This window comes from Megalobrama amblycephala, linkage group LG13, assembly GCF_018812025.1.
Source record: "Megalobrama amblycephala isolate DHTTF-2021 linkage group LG13, ASM1881202v1, whole genome shotgun sequence".
NCBI classification, from domain to species: domain Eukaryota; kingdom Metazoa; phylum Chordata; class Actinopteri; order Cypriniformes; family Xenocyprididae; genus Megalobrama; species Megalobrama amblycephala.
This window is the reverse complement of record NC_063056.1, coordinates 41,684,055-41,704,154: the sequence shown is the minus strand read 5'-3', so window position 1 is coordinate 41,704,154 and position 20,100 is coordinate 41,684,055. Positions and strand designations below refer to the sequence as shown.

Here is a 20,100-nt window from a genome sequence, read left to right as displayed (position 1 = left end):
AAATAAACTCAAATACATAATTGTCAGAAAAGTCATCTTAATACGATCTCAATTACTTCTCATTAAATTCTCAAAATGATCAGAGCTGATATTAGCATTCGATTTATAGTTCTGTTCTCATGCTGTATGTCTGTTTATATTTACTTCTCATATGGAATTCTAGAAGAAACATCTGAGGCACATTTTGATTTTCTCAGATATTGATCATCAAATTCTCCCAAGACTAAATTATATATTTTATTAATTTTATAGCTCTGTACTTATACTGTATGACTCATTTGTGTCTATTTTAACTTCTTATGTAACTTTTGGAGACAAATCTGAGACTTAATGTTATAAATGATATAAACTTGATATCTCTTTAAAATCTCAATCGCTTCTCCAAGAAACAAATGAGAACAAATGGAGAAAAACTTCCTGCTTTTCAGATTCTCAAGCGTCTCCTCTAGAATTCCAGAAGAGATCTCAACGTTGTCTCAAACTGTGCTCAAATTTGCAAAGAAACCAAAATATGGAATCAGAAGTCAGATCTCACTATGAACTCTGATATTGCTCATCAAATTCTCCCAAGACTAAATTATATATTTTATTAATTTTATAGCTCTGTACTTATACTGTATGACTCATTTGTGTCTATTTTAACTTCTTATGTAACTTTTGGAGACAAATCTGAGACTTAATGTTATAAATGATATAAACTTGATATCTCTTTAAAATCTCAATCGCTTCTCCAAGAAACAAGTTTGTGTCTATTTCTACTTCTTTTGGAATATTAGGAGAAAAATCTGAGATTTAACCATAACTGAGAACTCTATTATGTCTCCTGAGCTTTGAAGGAAATCTCTGAGAAATGCTGACATGGCTCTAATCTGCTTATCAGCGTTTACCTGTTCCCATAAGTGTCAAAAGATATCTCTTTAATATATCAATTGCTTCTTCAAGACACACATGAGAACAAATGGAAAAAAAACTGAGAGAAACTTCCAGCTTTTCAGATGTGTCACAATAGACAAAGATTCTCACATGTCTCCTCTTGAATTCAAATAGAGATCTCAATGTTGTCTCAAACTGTGCTCAGATTTGCAAAGACACCAAAGTCTGGAACCAGAAATCAGAGATCTCACTATGAACTCTGATATTGCTCATCAAAATTTCCCAAGACTAAATTATATATTTTGTTAATTTTATAGCTCTATAATCTTACTGTATGAGTCGGTCATGTACAGTACAGTCCAAAAGTTTGGAACCACTAAGATTTTTAATGTTTTTAAAAGAAGTTTCGTCTGCTCACCAAGGCTACATTTATTTAATTAAAAATACAGTAAAAAACAGTAATATTGTGAAATATTATTACAATTTAAAATAACTGTTTTCTATTTGAATATATTTGACAAAGTAATTTATTCCTGTGATGCAAAGCTGAATTTTCAGCATCATTACTCCAGTCTTCAGTGTCACATGATCCTTCAGAAATCATTCTAATATGCTGATCTGCTGCTCAAGAAACATTTAATGTGTACAATTGTACAAAATATTTGTGTACAATATTTTTTTTCAGGATTATTTGATGAATAGAAAGTTCAAAAGAACAGTGTTTATCTGAAATCTAATCTTTTGTAACATTATAAATGTCTTTACTGCCACTTTTGATTGATTTAATGCATCCTTGCTGAATAAAAGTATTCATTTCTTTAATTTCTTTTAAAAAAATAAAAATAAAAATTCTTACTGACCCCAAACTTTTGAACGGTAGTGTATAATGCTACAGAAGCTTTGTATTTCAGATAAATGCTGTTCTTTTGAACTTTCTATTCATCAAGGAATCCTGAAAAAAAAAGTACACAACTGTTTTCAACATTGAAAATAATCATAAATGTTTATTGAGCAGCAGATCAGCATATTAGAATGATTTCTGAAGGATCATGTGACACTGAAGACTGGAGTAACGATGCTGAAAATTCAGCTTTGCATCACAGGAATAAATTACTTTGTCAAATATATTTAAATAGTACACAGTTATTTTAAATTGTAATAATATTTCACAATATTACTGTATTTTTAATTAAATAAATGTAGCCTTGGTGAGCAGACGAAACTTCTTTTAAAAACATTAAAAATCTTAGTGGTTCCAAACTTTTGGACTGTACTGTATATTTTTACTTCTTTTGGAATTTTAGGAGAAGAATCTGAGACAAATCTGAGACTTAACCATAACTGAGAACACCATTATGTCTCCTGAGCTTTGAAGGAGAAACTGCTGAGAAATGCTGAGATTGTACTACCTGTTCCCATGAGAAAAACGTGTGTAAAGATATCTCTTTAAAATCTCGATTGCGTCTCCAAGACACAAATGAGAACAAATGGAGACAAAACTGAGAGAAACTTCCTGCTTTTCAAATGTGTCTCCATAGAAAAAGACCCCAGTATTCTCACATGTCTCCTCTTGAATTCTCAACATTGTCTCAAACTGTGCTCAGATTTGCAAAGATACCAAAATCTGGAATCAGAAGTCAGATCTCACTATGAACTCCGATATTGCTCATCAAATTCTCCCAAGACTAAACTATATATTCTGTTAATTTTATAGCTCTATAACCTTAACACAGATCTCAACATTATCTCAAACTGTGCTCAGATTTGCAAAGATACCAAATTCTGCAATTAAAAGTCAGAAATCTCACTATGAACTCAACAAAATCTCATTTGTGTCTTTTTATTTCTCTTAAATTGATTTTAAGGAGAAACATCTGAGACAATGTTGATACTTACAATTTCCTTTTATTCTCTCGAGCTTTGAAAGAGCAATCCTCTGGGATCACATTTTGCTGCATTGCTTCAGGATTTTTTGTCAGTATTATGCAAAAATGAGAAATTAATTTTTTGCAAGATGCTGGTGTGGCACTAAAGCTCTCATCAGCGCTCACCCGTTGTGCCACCGACAGATGGGAACCTCTCCGATTATTCCTGCATGTGCTTAAGTCTGTAAAAGCACAACAGACAGGCTGTGTTGTCCTAAGACGCCGTGACGCTGGGAGGGGATTTGGCTGGAGAGTCGACTGAACTGGCTGGACCTGCGTTTGGAAAGTGGAGTGTGGGATTTTTCTAACATGCTGGTAACAGATGTATGCATGTGGAGCGGAGAGGCACAATCGTGCATCACAGAAGAGTTTAGTCATATGCACACACACACACACACACACACACACACTTGATAGTGGTTCAGAGAGAGGCAGCGATGGTCGCCAAGGCTGACATTTGCTCTGGATCTCTAATCTGTATTTAACAGACTTTTCCTTCAATAATGAGTTGTGCATTGGCCATCCTCTGGAGCCAGTAATCTGATACTAGATTAACTCACAGTAATCTCTCTCTCTCTTGCTCTTATGTTATGTTGGCAAAGCAGACTCTCATATTGAATTCCAGAGTTGGCTTGATATGGGTTGTAAATGTATTTATGTCCCATTCTTTTCTTTTTTGCTCAGTACACTCTTGCACGTGGCACTATTGCAACAGCAGATTTTGCTATTCTGGAGTGCAGAAATCTGCATCACATGCATTGTAGATCACACTGGACAAGATCAGTTGGGCTCCTCAAAATAATATATTGACAATAATGGAATATGAACGAACATCTTTCCCACGCTAAAGGGATAGTTCACGCAAAATGAACAATTATATCATCATTTATTTACCCTCATGCACACTGATAGCATACAACTTACTGCATACTGTGTAGTATACAATGAATAGTGCATCTAAAACTATAAATATTCTGTTTGCATGTGACATTACGTGCAAATTTAATTTAGTTATATCTAGTTATTTTGCACTTTTAATTCAATATTGCATAATAATGTATTGGCAATAAATAAACTGTATATCGCTTTATGGGATGAAAATGAATTCCATGCATTCTAATTTGTGAATGAATCACTTGGTTGGTGCTGTTCTTTTAAATGAATCAATTGCACCAGTTTGTAAATCTGAATGAATCAAATATAAGGATCATTTGGCTGAATCATGGAAGGAATCAGTCAGACAGCTTTTATTTGTCAGAACGGCTCCAATCCACCAGAAAAAAAAAAAAAGTTCAATTGTTGGTTACCCAGCATGCATTGTGGCTGGAGTCAAATCAGAGCTGTACTCTAGATTTCACTGTAATATTGTGTGTTGTGTTTGTGTGATGGCGAGTTTATGGTCTTAAAAGTGTAGTGCCGGCTTGTCAGCCATGTTCATTATTGATAAACCTACTTGTATGATGTTGTTGCTGCTGTCTGCATCCAGTGTGGTCTGATCAACAAAGCCATTCTGAATAAAAGTAAGGGTGTCAGACGTCGTATGTTGAAAATAGAGAATATGTCGGAGCGAGAGGTTTGTGCTCTGTGTGTGTGTGTGTGTGTGTGTGTGTGTGTGTTCTCAGGAAACAGTGAGGTCAGATCTATAGCTTGGTCTCAGAGGCGCATTAAACATTCACTGGTTCAAAATCGTAAACACAAAGGAATCTTATAGAATATGTTGGCAGGGATTTTCCAACCCTAATATATGTTAACAGCAATTTTACAGGGCTGGAATAATGTGCACAGTTTTTCCCAAATAATGTGTATATATATAGAAGTCTGTAATCGGCTAATATTGGAATAAAACTAATTTAACATCTCAAATTGATATGTTGCATATTTACAAATGGCAAATACACACACACACAAAATGGGTCTATAAGTCTTGTCCAGAGTTTCTACAGGTTTTGTCCTGACTAGCCGATGTTTTGTCGGTCACTGAATGGAATACTAGCATACTGCATACTGTCTAGTATATACTTGAATACATGAAAATAGTATGCATGTTTAATATTTTAAACATTATTATTATTGTTCATGTTAACATTATTATGCATAATATATTAATAATAATAATTAAACTTTTATCAAAATGTTCTCAGAATTTAAAAAAAAATAAGTAAAATACTTTAAATACTTGAAGTTTTATTAAGTGCTAACAATGAGATTATGTGGTTTTTATAATCATTTAACACTGCTTTTGTCATTTTTTACGAAATTTGTCCGATGACACTTTTGGTTTTACCAAATGACGATATTTTCAATCAATGCTAACAGGCTGATATCTAGCAAAAGGACAATCAATCATTTTATATTTAGTACAAGTTTTTAAAAAATTACAACATTTTCCATGTTTTATAGCAGTTGCACCGAATGACCTGATGTTTCGGGACATGCGTATGAGCGAAAGTGAAAACATTAATTTTTCAAATAGTTAAGAGAGAGTTAGTTACTTTGCTTCATGACCATGTGGTCCTCTGCAGGTGTCTTAAAGATGTCACATCCTGTCACATGATATTGATCACATGACTTGATCCAAAATGGTTCCTTTATATCGGTTACTCCAAATGACATCAATGAAATTCATTTTTCCGGACATTCTATCTCATAACAAAGCAACGACTTCTACACATAATTTTAATATCATTTTGCACTATGTTGATATATGATGTTATAAAATCATGCCAGAATAAAAAATATATACATTTATTACATTTATATTTTAATCACAAATGAAATGGCTGTATTGGCCTTTGGACGGTTAAACCGAATGACACTTCAAAATCTTTAAAATACCTTTATATGTAGCAAAATATAATTAAAACCTTTTGATTTCAATAAAAGAGATCTAGTTGTACTACCTTACATACTTTAGATGTCATATCTCTGTTTTTTATTATTAAGACATTTGGACAAAAAAAATGACCCGTCACGTCATTGACCCATATATATATCCAAACAATATTAATACTTCAAAAAGTAACCAAAAATATATAATAAATAATAATTCAAGTATTTGACTTTCACTGCAGACAGAAACATCATTGACACGTTGCAAGCGTGTGGCATTGCGCCGGGTTAGTAATATATTTAGTCATTTACGAGTCTCTGGGTTGTACTGCGATATAAAACGCTGCTACTAGGTCTGATATGAAAGCTATGAAACATCAGACAGGAGTTTCTGGAAGGCATGAGTCTCAGGTGGACATGGAATCCGGGCGGATTATGTGTATCTGACGGAGATCCAGCGAAGAAAAGTTAAGCAGTCCTTTTATAGTAGAGATCATATGAGGCCAGAAGATAATATCATACCAATATTAAGCGTTGAGCAGAAGAATCCAATCCGCTGTTTTTTTTCCATGCTGCTCTGTTCAAAGCTCGCAGTGAAGAACGATGGGCTCAGGGTGTGTCCAGAAACAGAGAGGAGAGCGAATGGATGAGGCTGAGCCGTTTTCTGCTAAGACCCACGAAAATACCATTTATCTTTCCTGAAGCCTGCATTTGTCTGCGAGAAACAATACAAACTCTATTTCCCCTGTAGAGAAGTCTGCACTACGCTATTGATTTCTCAGTGGAAAATTGCTCCGGAGCGAAACGCTGGGAGTGACACATGGGCCTCAGCGCTGTCTGCTCGAGCCGCCGTACCGCAGCCTGTTTACTGGATGAGTGCGTACTGTTTTATTCTGTTGCTTTAGGCCAGGGTTTCCCAAATGGGGGTCCGTGCAGGGGGTTCATGAGTTGATAGTATAGGGAACACATATAAATGACTTTTCCCTCAATAAACTCCTAATTTACTGCTTATTAATAGTTAGTAAGGTAGTTGTTAAGTTTAGGTATTGGGTAGGATTAAGAATGTAGAATAAGGCATTAATATATGCTTAATAAGTACTAATAAACAGACAATATTCTATTAATATGCATGCTAATAAGCAACTAGTTAAAAGACGCTAAAATAAAATGTGTTACCAAAGCTAATTATTCGGTAATACTTTAGTTTAGGGAACAATTCTCACTCTTAACTAGTTGCTTATTGTCATGATCATGAGTTGGAGTGCCCCGTTTAGCCACCAGAGGGCACTCCAACATGGACTATTGTTCACCTTAAACTTCATTTCCCATAACCCACTTCCCGGACTCATTATCACTTCATTGCATGCTCTGTCACGGATTGCACAGAGACAAGAGAGTAAGATCCATGTGCAGCTTTGTTTATTAAAGGGTAATCCAAAACGTAATCCAAACAGGCAATGGTCAAACTCCAGAGAAACAGTCCATACAAAATAAATAAAACAAACAGAGAATCCAGTGACAAACAACGAAACTTCCATAACAAAAGCAGAAACAAACTCAGTATAAATAGACAGAACACTAATAACATAATACAAGACAGCTGGGTGCAATGAAGTGATAATGAGTCCGGGAAGTGGGTTATGGGAAATTAAGTTTAAGGTGAACAATAGTCCATGTTGGAGTGCCCTCTGGTGGCTAAACGGGGCACTCCAACTCATGATCATGACACTTATTAGCTGTTTATTAGTACTTATAAAGCACATATTAATGCCTTATTCTGCATGACCTTATTCTACATCCCTTAATCCTACCTAATACCTAAACTTAAACACTTCAACAACTACTTTACTGACTATTAATATGCGGTAAATAAAGAGTTTATTGAGGCAAAAGTCATAGTTAACGTGTTCCCCGTGTTACCAATTATTCATTCTATCATAGAAAAGTAAAATTGAAATAAATAAATAATACTGCACAATTAATCAAAACAAAAATGAATTAATGTGGTTATCAAATCTCTCTCGTTTGAACATGCAGTATAATTATTTGTATAATTTTTTGACAAATGTTTTTAGTATTTTAACAGATTTATAACAAGAAGCATCATTTAAACACACTTAGGTCTATTTGAAAGTGAAGAATTTGAGACGTATTAGTATTGTAACTTGTAGGTTAAAATATTCAGTATTTGATCAAATTAATTGATCAAAAGTGACAGTATAGACATGTTACAAAAGATTCTATTTCAAATAAAATGTATCAAAAAAATCCTGGAAAATGTATCCACAAAAATATGAAGCAGCACAACAGAAATGTTTCTTGAGCATATTAGAATGATTTCTGAAGGATCATGTGACACTGAAGACTGGAGTAAAGATGCTGAAAATTCAGCTTTGATCACAGAAATAAATTACATTTTACTATATACTCACATAAAAAACAGTTATTTTAAACTGTAAAAATATTTCACAATATTTCTGTTTTTACTGTATTTTTGATCAAATAAATGCAGTCTTAAGAGCATAAGAGACGTCTTTCATGTATTTTTATAGAGTTAAAAAATGTACTTATTTATTTTATAAATAATATATATATATAGCAGTACTGTATTTTTTATATACAAATGTGCTGTTCAATTATTTTAAAAGTATTTTAAAATCTCAGGGCATAATTCAAGAAAATATTTTTTTGCCTAATGTGTAAGCTGAATGAATAAATAAGGTGTGTGTGTGTGTGTGTGGGATGCGTGCCTTTTAAACTTCATGTTGAGCTGCAGCGCTGTGAACAGACACATGCAGCTGCGCCGGTTTCTCATTCCCACCCTCTTCCCGCTCTCACGGCGATGCTTTGTTCCCTGGTGATCTGCCAATGGCCTATCCCTGGTGGAATGCACTGATAATAACCCCAGGTTTTTACGCCGATGTTTTTGTGCCAGTTCGTCTGTGCAGCTGAGCGTAAAATACTGCATTTTGATTAAAACAATTTGTGCTTTTGCAGATGGAGAATCGCTGGGAGGACGGAGATGTATCGGAGCCCGGAGGGGGTTTAGTTGGCTAAATTGAAACGTCTCTCAAATCCTGTTTTCCATACACATAAAGAATTCCTCTGGGTCTGAATCATCTGTATTATTGTTTTTAGTGACCTCAAGGCATGAATGGAGCAGGTACGGCCTTCTTCGTGACACCCAGTTGAATCATTCAATGTCACAACTCTGTGATGTCATGATAGATCACGCTTGACAGCTTACGGCATGAATTTACCGCTGTCAAATTGATGCTTTTCATGTTACAGTCTACCAGCCGCTGACCTGAATGGGTCATATACATGCTGGGAGGGTAAATGCTCTCTGAAATTCAATCTCAACACCGCCATGCTTTGTTTCAGGTGCATATTACTTTGACAGATATTTTTGGCTGTTTTTGCACTTTCATTGATTTCACCTTCCTCCAGCTGTTCCCATTTTTCTTTTCACATGGTAGTTTTGGGTTAAAGTTCAATTTACCTTAAAGGATTAGTTCACTTTCAAATAAAATTTTCCTGATAATTTACTCACCCTTTATAAAGCATATACAGTTGTATTTTTTAAGAAAATGACCAATCATTTTCGCTAGATAAGACCCTTATTCCTCGTCTGGTATCGTTTAAAGCTCTTTGAAGCTGCACTGAAACTGTAATTTTGACCTTCAACCGTTTGGTGCCCATTGAAGTCCACTATAAGGAGAAAAATCCTGGAATGTTTTTATCAAAAATCTTAATTTCTTTTCGACTGAAGAAAGAAAGACATAAACATCTTGGATGACATGGGGGTGAGTAAATTATCAGGAAAATTTTATTTGAAAGTGAATTAATCCTCTAAGAAATGTTTGGAAACCATTGCAAAGTAAACTTACAAAAAAAGGGGGAAATTGATGTATTGAAGTAAGTAATCAGCTTTAAAAAAGCAAGAGTAAATTAAGTAATAAATATCAAGTTAGTTTAATATGTCAATATTTCAGTTAATATACTCTAAAATGTTAAAATTTAATAGTAAGATTACTATATTAATTCAATTTAATATACATTGGTATATTTTGTAGTGCAAACATCTTAAAGGGGATGTATAATGCCCCTTTTACAAGATGTAATATCAGTGTCTCCAGAATGTGTCTGTGAAGTTTCAGCTCAAAATCCCCCACAGATCATTTATTATAGCTTGTCAAATTTGCCCCTATTTGGGTGTGAGCAAAAACACGCCGTTTTTGTGTGTGTCCCTTTAAATGCAAATTAGCTCCACTTTCCAGAAGAGGGCGGAGCTTTAACAGCTCAACAACAACAAAGCTGGAGAATCTCACGCAGCCAAAATGAGGATTGTCAGTAACGGTGTTCAGCCTTACATTGTTCAAACCGGAGTCTGGCGACAAACAAACTGGCTTGTTCTTTTGGGACATGATGCACATTTGCTCATTTATGTAGTATGCATCGTACCATGTTTCACCACTGAACACATTTGTGCTGTCACACAAGCCTCTTTACACCTATATCAAGTAAGAAAGGCCGGCCCACCACTCCAAAGTCTCTGGAGAACTTCACTTAAGTCTTCAAACGCAAGCTTTTGTCGCAGATTTATGAGGTTGACGAGAGTTTAAAGAGCATAGGCTGTTTAAAACGATAGCCTACAGCCATGCTTGTCTTTGCAGAGGGGTTAATTCTCGCTGCTGTAATGTGGTCATCCCCCCCTCACGTCCAATTCCTGTTTTACATGCAAGTCTACAAGATATACAACCATGTCTCACTTTCCTTCGGGGTCAAATGAAGTTTTCAGACTCTGTATACTAGCTGTGTTTACATGCAGCCTGAGAATGCATTGCTAATCCCACTTGTGACTCATTTGGAATGAAACAGGTTCATGTAAACACCTCAGGTTGTGTAGATCTTAAATAATTCATTAAATCAAAGAATAGAGGCATTGTAAACAACTCAATCTGGCTACATTGATTCTCTGATTCCAAACTATCTTGTGTGCATGTGTAGCTTTTATTGTATTTGTTAAGTGAAGTTAGAGATGTAAGAAGAAAGCTTTCTTGGCATATTTTCAGATAGAAAGGCAAACACATTTAATGCACTTGGATGATGTGCTAATTGAACTCGTCTGCTCCGGAAGCAACCAGAGACAACACATACTGACTTTGATTTACCGTCAGAAGTTATTCAAATGCAAATAAATACAAAAAATGTCTAAAAATATACGTAGAAGACATATTAGGGACGCTTGAAGATATAATGCTTGTCAAAATTAATCAGGTAAATAAGATTTTCTTATCAAAGTGCTAAAATGTTGTGTTGCAAAAATTAGCACACCCTCTGGAAAGATGCAATTAAATTTTCTGGAGCAATTTAAAGGCAATTATTGAACTGGTATGTTAAACCAAAACATGTAAATAAGCGTGTGTGTGTTTATGATTTGCTAGTTTAATATTTGTGAATAATTTGCAATTTCAGATTGGCAAGCTGAAGTCGCTCTGTTGTGCATCAAAATAGAAACAATATTTCATTCTTCAGCATATTTTAGTGATTTACAAGCTTAAATAGTTCATCCAAAAGTGAACATGCTGTCATTATTTATTCACTCTAATGTCTTTGAAAGCAATGAAAATGAAAGCTGACTACAGATGTCAAGCAAGATTTTCAGTGAATAATGTGTTTTCCTCATACAAATCTACTTGAAATCATGTGATTTGAAATACAGAGAATAAGTCATATTGACTAGTTTTATTATTCCTTTATTGTGCTTTTTGAAGCTTGTCAGCCCTGGCCCACACCCACTTGTATTGTGGGATAAAAAACAGCTTAGACATTTGGTTAAATATATTAGAAAATAAATCATACTGGTTTGGAACAATATGATGATCAGTAAATAATGGCAGAATTTTCTTACTAAACATGAGCTTTCACTATATATATATATATATATATATATATATATATATATATATATATATATATATATATATATATATATACAATAACATTTCTAATCTGAAGAAAAGGTCATGAAGCAGGACACATAAATCAATTTGCCTAATCTGCTCATCCATTTTCTTTCACCCTTTCTGAAAATTCACGAAGAATGGCAATATATTACATATTATGTATCTTGTGCATCTCTCACCTTTTCCCTTTCATGTTTGGTTTCACGGTCCGTGTCCTGGTTAAAATTGCTTATTTCTCTAGGTTTAAAAGGGGACCAATAATGCCTCTTTCACAAGATGTAATATAAGTCTCTGGTGTCTCCAGAATGTGTCTGTGAAGTTTCAGCTCAAAATCCCCCACAGATCATTTATTATAGCTTGTCAAATTTGCCGCTATTTGGGTGTGAGCAAAAACACGCCGTTTTTGTGTTTGTCCCTTTAAATGCAAATGAGCTGCTGCTCCCGCCCCCTTTCCAGAAGAGGGCGGAGCTTCAAGAGCTCATGCAACAACAAAACAGGACAATCTCACGCAGCCAAAATGATGACGGTGTTCAGCCTTACATTGTTCAAACCGGAGTCGACACTGATGGAGAGACTCAGGAAGAAGTTACAACTTTTAGACGTTTCTGAATGGTTAGTGGATAAATTTATGTAGTTGCTGTGGAGTTGATTCAACTCATCCACTAGCATGTGTCGTCATGTTCATCTTTTGTGTTGAATTGACCCTCGTTTGTGAAGCAGTCCGGCGTAAAATGACGGCATGATAACAACACTCTACTACAGCAGCTCTTCCTCTTCTTTAAAGCAGCCCGACATGGCCCCGCCCCCTTTGTTGTGTGTTCTCGGGGGCGGGGTTTATGCAAATTTTGGGGTTTGTGATGTCACAAACCCGGGAAGAAGCTCGTTGTAGTCCCTACCAGCCGTTTGTTGTAGTCCTTAAAAAGCGATTTCTGTAAAAGAAAATATCTTTCTTTGCATTGAACTTTGAGCGTCGTAACTTTGCAAATGTTGTTTATGCTCAAACTGCAACATTACACACTAACTAAAGTTAAAAAAGTGAAATCATAATCAACCACCCCACATTCTTGAAAACATTTGTGATAATGTAAGTAAGCAAGTCAACAAAATATATAACATGATTCTAGTGTATTTTGGATATTTTAATCCAAATTTCGTACATATTGTGCCTTTAAGTGAACATTACAGAAGCGCAAGTAAAAGATCTGCACATATTATACCTTCACCCATGCTGTTGGATTCTGGCGTTGGGCCAATGGCTTGTAATTGAAGAAGCAGGATAGTTCGTTTCATGCTATTTTGCCTCTGTGTTGTGTTGTGTTCAGTGACGTGTGCTCTTATTCACCTTCCTCTCTTTCACACCATGATCAATCTTGTTCAGTTAGCATGGAAGATAACCATCAGGAGATGAATGGACTCATTTCTGATGTCATGGATCTTGTTAAGGATTTCTCAGCCCGTCTCCGTGAGGAACACTTGCGTGAGCATGAGCGATTGTTCACTTTCCAATGGAATTCTGCAAGACAGAACCAGTTTCCAGAAATATTCACATATTTACGATATATTGATTTTGATGGCGATTATAAAAAAATCAGCAACATATTTGCAATGATTTCTTATTATTTGACAATTGCATTTTCTTCCTTTTTGGATCTTGTCTCATGTATATAAGACCATTAAGATGTTTTCAGCGGTTTCTCTAACGTAAATTTCAGAAACAAAAACGCCACAAGAATTGGAAAGTTCGGTTTCAATTAATTAAAAACTGATTGAACAATTTGTTTGCATCATATATTTCAAAAATATTTCTGGAAGTCTTTGACATTTTCCTTTTATTTAAACTTTGGTAAAAAAAAAAAAAAATCACTGTTTTTTATTGCAATTTATGTATATATTGCTGCATTTAAATGCAAATATTCTTTCTATTATTCATTTAGTGAAAACTATTTAACAAAGTTTTACTGCTTATGAATTTACGTGATGTGATTTTAATCACCCAGCTCTAGTTACTGTAACATCATCAGTTTCAGTCTAAGTTGTTTTGCGAGTCTGAAGGCGTAGAGAAACTTTGGGAGGTCTGCGATACGGCCTTTTGTTGGCTAAATGTTGTATAAATCTAAACATAGCTCTATTGTTGGAGTGTTGAGACCTGCGTAGGAGGCTCTGCTGCAGAATCTGTGATCACGGTATCTGAGTTCAGTGAAAACCCCACTCGCAGAGGAGAAGCGAGATGGAGATGAAGATACAAGTGGGCAAGCGCTTCTCATAACAAGCATAAACAGCTCCAGAAAGCTCGACCTCAGGCTAGGAATGATGAAAATAGACCCATAAGTCCACCTCTGTAGATTACTGAACCGCTTCTGCTCTGTTTGGGAGGTTAGACGCATAACGTTTATATAATTCCTTGAGTGGAGGAGAAACTTTCACAGCTGTTCTGTCACGGTGAGTGTAGAGCAGACCGACGGAGCATGCACTACAGTATAATGTGCTTTCCTAAAGTGCTCCTGTTATGCTAATTTTGGAGTCTCTTACAGTAGATTGACATGCATCCAAGGTCAAAAAACACATTTTCTCATAATACACACTGCAGCATCACCTCTTTTCTGAAACTAAACTCCTCCTTTCTGTTGTGATTGGTCTACTGCAGCCAATGAAGATCATAGGCTAGGATTATGCAAATTTGTTACAAAAATATGTAGGTTTGAGCCAGAAGAGAGACTGAAATTAATGACTCGTTTCAAGCAGTTCAGAATCGCTTCCTTCTTTTAGGAGACAATGGGTCAGATTTACTAACAGCTTGCGCCAGCGCAAACCCTCTTTTGCAACCTTGGGAGAGACGTACCCGTGGGCACGTTTTTGCGAGACACAAAATTACGTTCCGGCTGCAGTTTCCGACAGAAACGAACGCTAGAGGCCGGTAAAACATCAATGAGTGCTTTGTTTTGACGTCTCCTCGCGCAATATCATGTCACAACTTCAAAACACCTTACCAGAGTGCCCGATTTGTAAACAAACGTACTTTGGACTTTCCGGCTCTACGCCAAGCTTGCTCGGTAGCTCAGTCGATACGGAGTTGGACTTACGACGAGGAGTCGATTCCCCCCACGCTGCCTGGGTATGAATCCCGTGAAAGGCGACTGACTGGGGCAAAAAAAAAAAAGAGATCTAAACGAGCTGAAAAACGGTACACGATCGCGGACGCTTCTTACGTCACGTTTGCTTTTGTTAACGCCATCGGGTAGGTTATTTTAAAAACGCAACGGAGCGCATATGTCAAATCGAGAATTCGGCGATTCGTCTAAAAAGCAACGTCATAAAAACGAACCGCATTCACCCTATTATCAAAAAAAGAGAGAAAGGAACACGCTTTTAGCGCCGCTCAGTGGACATCCCGCAGCGAAAATGCAGCGATATGTACTCACTGGTATGTATTTTGCGACTCGCGAAAACATGCCCAGGGGTACGTTTTCGTCATGAGACCAGGTTGCTCTTTTGCCATTAAAAATGATTGCCAGGATTTAATAAAGACACGCAGTGAAAAATTAGAGCTGAAAAGGTGTGGACAGGGTTATTTTTGCGGCTGACCTTATTGCATATGCATTTATTAAGAGTTTCCCTTTCAGACGCAAAATTTATGGGAGGAGAGTATTTAAATGAATCACACAAGGTGATTTACTAAGGTTTGTGCTAGTCAATTTACTGGTATTTGCACCATTATTTACAACCAGGGCTTGACATTAACTTTTTTGCTCACCAGCCACTGTGGCTAGTGGTTTTCCAAAGTTACTAGCCACTCAGCATTTTCACTGGCCACAATTTTAATGTTGGTAAATTACATTTTATATGATTAAAGTTGACTTTGTTATGCTTAAATTACTTTATTTTGAGTCATTTTACTTGATTTAGAAGATTTAAAACCCTTTCAAACTTTTGAATACAGATTGACCACCCAAATCAAGACTACATTGTATATCAGCTGGTATGTAGCCTACAGGTGGGCAAGAGGTGGACAATATGAACATGGGCTAATATGAGAAATTTGATAAGTTATTTGTGTTAGGCTATATAAAAGAACAAAGAAGCAAATTACAAAAACAATAGTAAATTTAAAATAATCTTTTTTCAGATACAGTAGGTTTATTTAACATAGCCTAGTCTACATTTATTTGACATCTTTTGTTGTTTGATTAACATTAATGACAGACAGGTATGCCTATTTAATTGGGCTGCTGAATGCATGGACGTAACTGACGCATATTCAGTTATTACCCACCTGTTTACGTCCACTTAAGCCATAACCCACTGTATTCACGCGAGATACTCCACACGATGGACATTTAGACATCTGTGTGCACATGTATTTGACTATTCAGGCGCGAGGAGAACTAATCGCGCGCGCAACAGAGAAAGAGCGCACGCGACAGAGCGCTTCTGTTGTGTGTTATTCAGCGCAATTCCACCTATCCCTCCTTCACTAACTGCACATAAATAACGAATTGTGTGATTGGATTGTAATTTTGTGCTACGACGATCTTCGACGATCATTTGGCTGTAAACTGAAATTATATTCAACCCGCCAAAGTGGCTAGTGGGAGTGGCTGTCTTACCACAGCCACAGCTGAAATCTACCCGCATTTGGCGGGTTGGCGGGTATTAATGTCAAGCCCTGTTTACAACCCAAAACAAGCACGTCTTAAACCAGACGCTAAAGGCCCCGGTATACTTCAAACGAAATCGAAGAATGAACTGATGACTTGGAAGTTCGAAATGGCTTGCCAAAGTGAACTTTCAGGAAAAGTTCGCTCCAGCTGCAAAACACCTTCGTACTACCATTGGTCCGTGACGATAAAGTAATAAGAGGTGTTCGCTGAGGCTCCGCCTTCACTCGTGTGGAACGCGTCTTTGACTCATTTGATCTGTTGAGTTCATTGAGGTAAGATCTCCACGAGTGAAACACACTGGATAGCCGCTTTATAGTACAAAATGAAGCTGTGCTTCTGATGAAATGAGGCACTAACGCTGTTTTTCATGTTTGATACTGTAAAGCTGCTTGATTTTAAGCAATCTATTAGATAAAGTGCTATATGAAGACGTGATATGACTGGAGTGCTTCTTTGCAGAGCTCGTGCTAACATTCCCATGCTGTTATGATCAGACACTTTTCTTATGCTTTCTATAATATATGCTTGCTGTTTTCTCATTTTTTGTTGTTTATTTTGTTACTGAGAAGAAAATGCATATTTACATATTCATCTAACCATCGCTCTCAGCGGTGTGGGCGGCGTCAGATGTTCGTTTCGCTGGTCACGCATTTCGAACTTTGTTTTACCCCTAAACGAAGAATGAAAAAGAACTTAGTTTGAGGTATACCGGGGACTTTATACTCTCAGTAGGTTGCGTTGGTCATTATGGAAATGATCCAGCTGTGTCTGTGTTCATTAATTTAATAAATAGCAGAACTTTCCACTCCCATCGGCACTTTTTTGAAATTGAGCTCTCACGCTAATTTGCCCTGTTTAGTAAATCTGGCCCAATAACTTTATTTGTCATGCACTTTTGATGCTTTACATTCACAAACAGCTATATTACAGACTACATAAAAGGTACACTATATAAATGCTGGGTTAAAAACAACCCAAGTTGTTGAACACTATTTTGTGACACTATTTTGTGTTCATTTTAAGCCAGACATATAGTCATTTTTAAACAATAGTTGAGTTAAAAGCAAACATTTAACCCAACCGCTGGGTTAAAACAACCCAATCACTGGGTTTGTCCATTTTCAACCCAACTTGGGTTGTTTTTAACCCAGCATTTTTAGAGTTAATATCTGAAAAAGCATAATATGGCACTTTAAGGGATGTTCCTGGTCATCATTTCTCAAGGCATGTTGTTCCAAAGAAATTGCTAACTTCATGAATCACAATTCAGTCAGTTCCTGTTTGATAAAATCATCCCACCCTACTCTCCCGTCCAAGAGTGTGGGGTCAGTAAGATTTTTTTTTTGAAAGTCTCTTCTGCCCACCAAGGCTGCATTTATTTGATCAAAAATACAGTAAAAACAGTAAAAATGTGAAATATTATTAAAGTTTAAAAGAGCTGTTTTCTATGTGAATATATATTAAAATGTAATTTATTCCTGTGATCAAAGCTGAATTTTCAGCATCATTACTCCAGTCTTCAGTGTCACATGATCCTTCAGAAATCATTTGAATATGCTGATCCAAGAAACATTTCTGATTATTATCAATGTTGAAAACAGTTGTGCTGCTTAAACCATGACAGTAATTTAAAAACAATATGAAATAAAATCTTTTGTAACATTATAAATATCTTTACTGTCACTTTTGATCAATCTAACATGTCCTTGCTGAATAAAAGTAACGGTTTGGATAGTAGTGTACATATTTTCTCGTTGAATATCCCTTTTCCCAAGTCAAATATGTTGTGAATGGGTGTGGTAAACAGCGATATTACAGACTACATTAAAGGTACACTATATAAATGCTGGGTTAAAAACAACCCAAGTTGGGTTGAAAATGGACAAACCCAGCGATTAGGTTGTTTTAACCCTGTGGTTGGGTAAATGTTTGACCAAACTGCTGGGTAATTTTATTTAACTCAACTATTGTTTAAAAATGACCGTATTGCTTGCTTAAAATGAAACCAAAGTATGTTGGAAATTAACAAATATTAATAAGTTTAATTAATAATTATTAAACAATAAACATTAATTAAATTGCTTATTAATAAATGTTCACCTTTTTATTATTATTGTTGCCTCTAGTAATTATGTGTCTGATTTTTAATTTCCAACCTATTTTGTGTTCATTTTAAGCCAGACATACAGTCATTTTTAAACAATAGTTGAGTTAAAAGCAAACATTTAACCCAACCACTGGATTAAAACAACCCAATCACTGGGTTTGTCCATTTTCAACCCAACTTGGGTTGTTTTTAACCCAGCATTTTTAGAGTTAATATCTGAAAAAGCATAATATGGCACTTTAAGGGATGTTCCTGGTCATCATTTCTCAAGGCATGTTGTTCCAAAGAAATTACTAACTTCATGAATCACAATTCAGTCAGTTCCTGTTTGATAAAATCATCCCACCCTACTCTCCCGTCCAAGAGTTTGGGGTCAGTAAGATTTTTTTAATGTTTTTGAAAGTCTCTTCTTCTCTTTATTCTCTCAAAAATACAGTAAAAACAGTAAAAATGTGAAATATTATTACAATTTAAAAGAGCTGTTTTCTATGTGAATATATATTAAAATGTAATTTATTCCTGTGATCAAAGCTGAATTTTCAGCATCATTACTCCAGTCTTCAGTGTCACATGATCCTTCAGAAATCATTTGAATATGCTGATCCAAGAAACATTTCTGATTATTATCAATGTTGAAAACAGTTGTGCTGCTTAAACCATGACAGTAATTTAAAAACAATATGAAATAAAATCTTTTGTAACATTATAAATATCTTTACTGTCACTTTTGATCAATCTAACATGTCCTTGCTGAATAAAAGTAACGGTTTGGATAGTAGTGTACATATTTTCTCGTTGAATATCCCTTTTCCCAAGTCAAATATGTTGTGAATGGGTGTGGTAATTAACAAGTTTGCATCTTGGGAAGCTCCGTTTGGAAAGCAGCGTCTCAAACACTGGTCAACAGTGTATACGAACATCTCTCATATCACAGTAATGCAGACGGAGCACCAGCGGAGAGGAGAGCCGCCCGTTCGCTGCGTAATGAAAGGCTTTGCTACAGCAGCAGGTGTGTGATACGGGCTCTATTCAGGAAGGTCTTTGTGTCTCCGTGTGTGTGGGCAGAGGTTGTGCTGAAGCACCTCAATTGAAGCTTCCACTGCGATGGCCATTTACCCATCAGCCTTTGCTCTCCGCTCCCATCTGTCAGTGAGTGCTTTTCTCAGTTCAAGAGTCTGTGCTCTTTATCCTGCAGGGTTGTCCTTTTCACCGCGGCCAGATCCTGTTACTGCATTTTGGACATTTTGACTATTTGAGTACTGCATTTACCAGTTTTTAGCAGTTATCTGGTATCTTTTTGTATGCATCTAAACATCCAAAACATACTTTTTTGCATCCAATTTGAGTCACTTTTATATGTGGGCTCGACAGTATGTGCGTTTCACTCGCATTTGCAACTGTGCAAACTGTAAAATGTATTTAGGAGTAGGCTATAAGTGTGAATAAAGTCAGTTTTGTCAAATTTAAGATCATAAAAAGTCTGGTATAATGGTGTAATGGTATAACAAAAGTCTAATTATTTTAACCCTCTGGAGTCTGAGGCTGATTTGGGGCCTGGAGAACTTTTGACATGCCCTGACATTTGTGCTTTTTTCAGTTGTTCATAAACATATTAATGGAAAAAGTGTCATTACACTGTATTCAGCACAAACTAGGCTACCATAATATGTGAGGAACATGTATGTACATGTTTGTGTTTTTGAAGGAATAACGTTTATGCGTGGTTATTGAAAAAACAA

The 20,100-nt window shown here is 35.9% G+C and overlaps 1 protein-coding gene across 11 annotated transcripts in view; it reads left to right on the top strand.

The window, feature by feature from the left end:
• Positions 1-20,100, top strand: part of znf385d (zinc finger protein 385D) — a 232,295-nt gene that overhangs the window by 157,512 nt on the left and 54,683 nt on the right. The gene's annotated exons all lie outside the window — the stretch shown is intronic.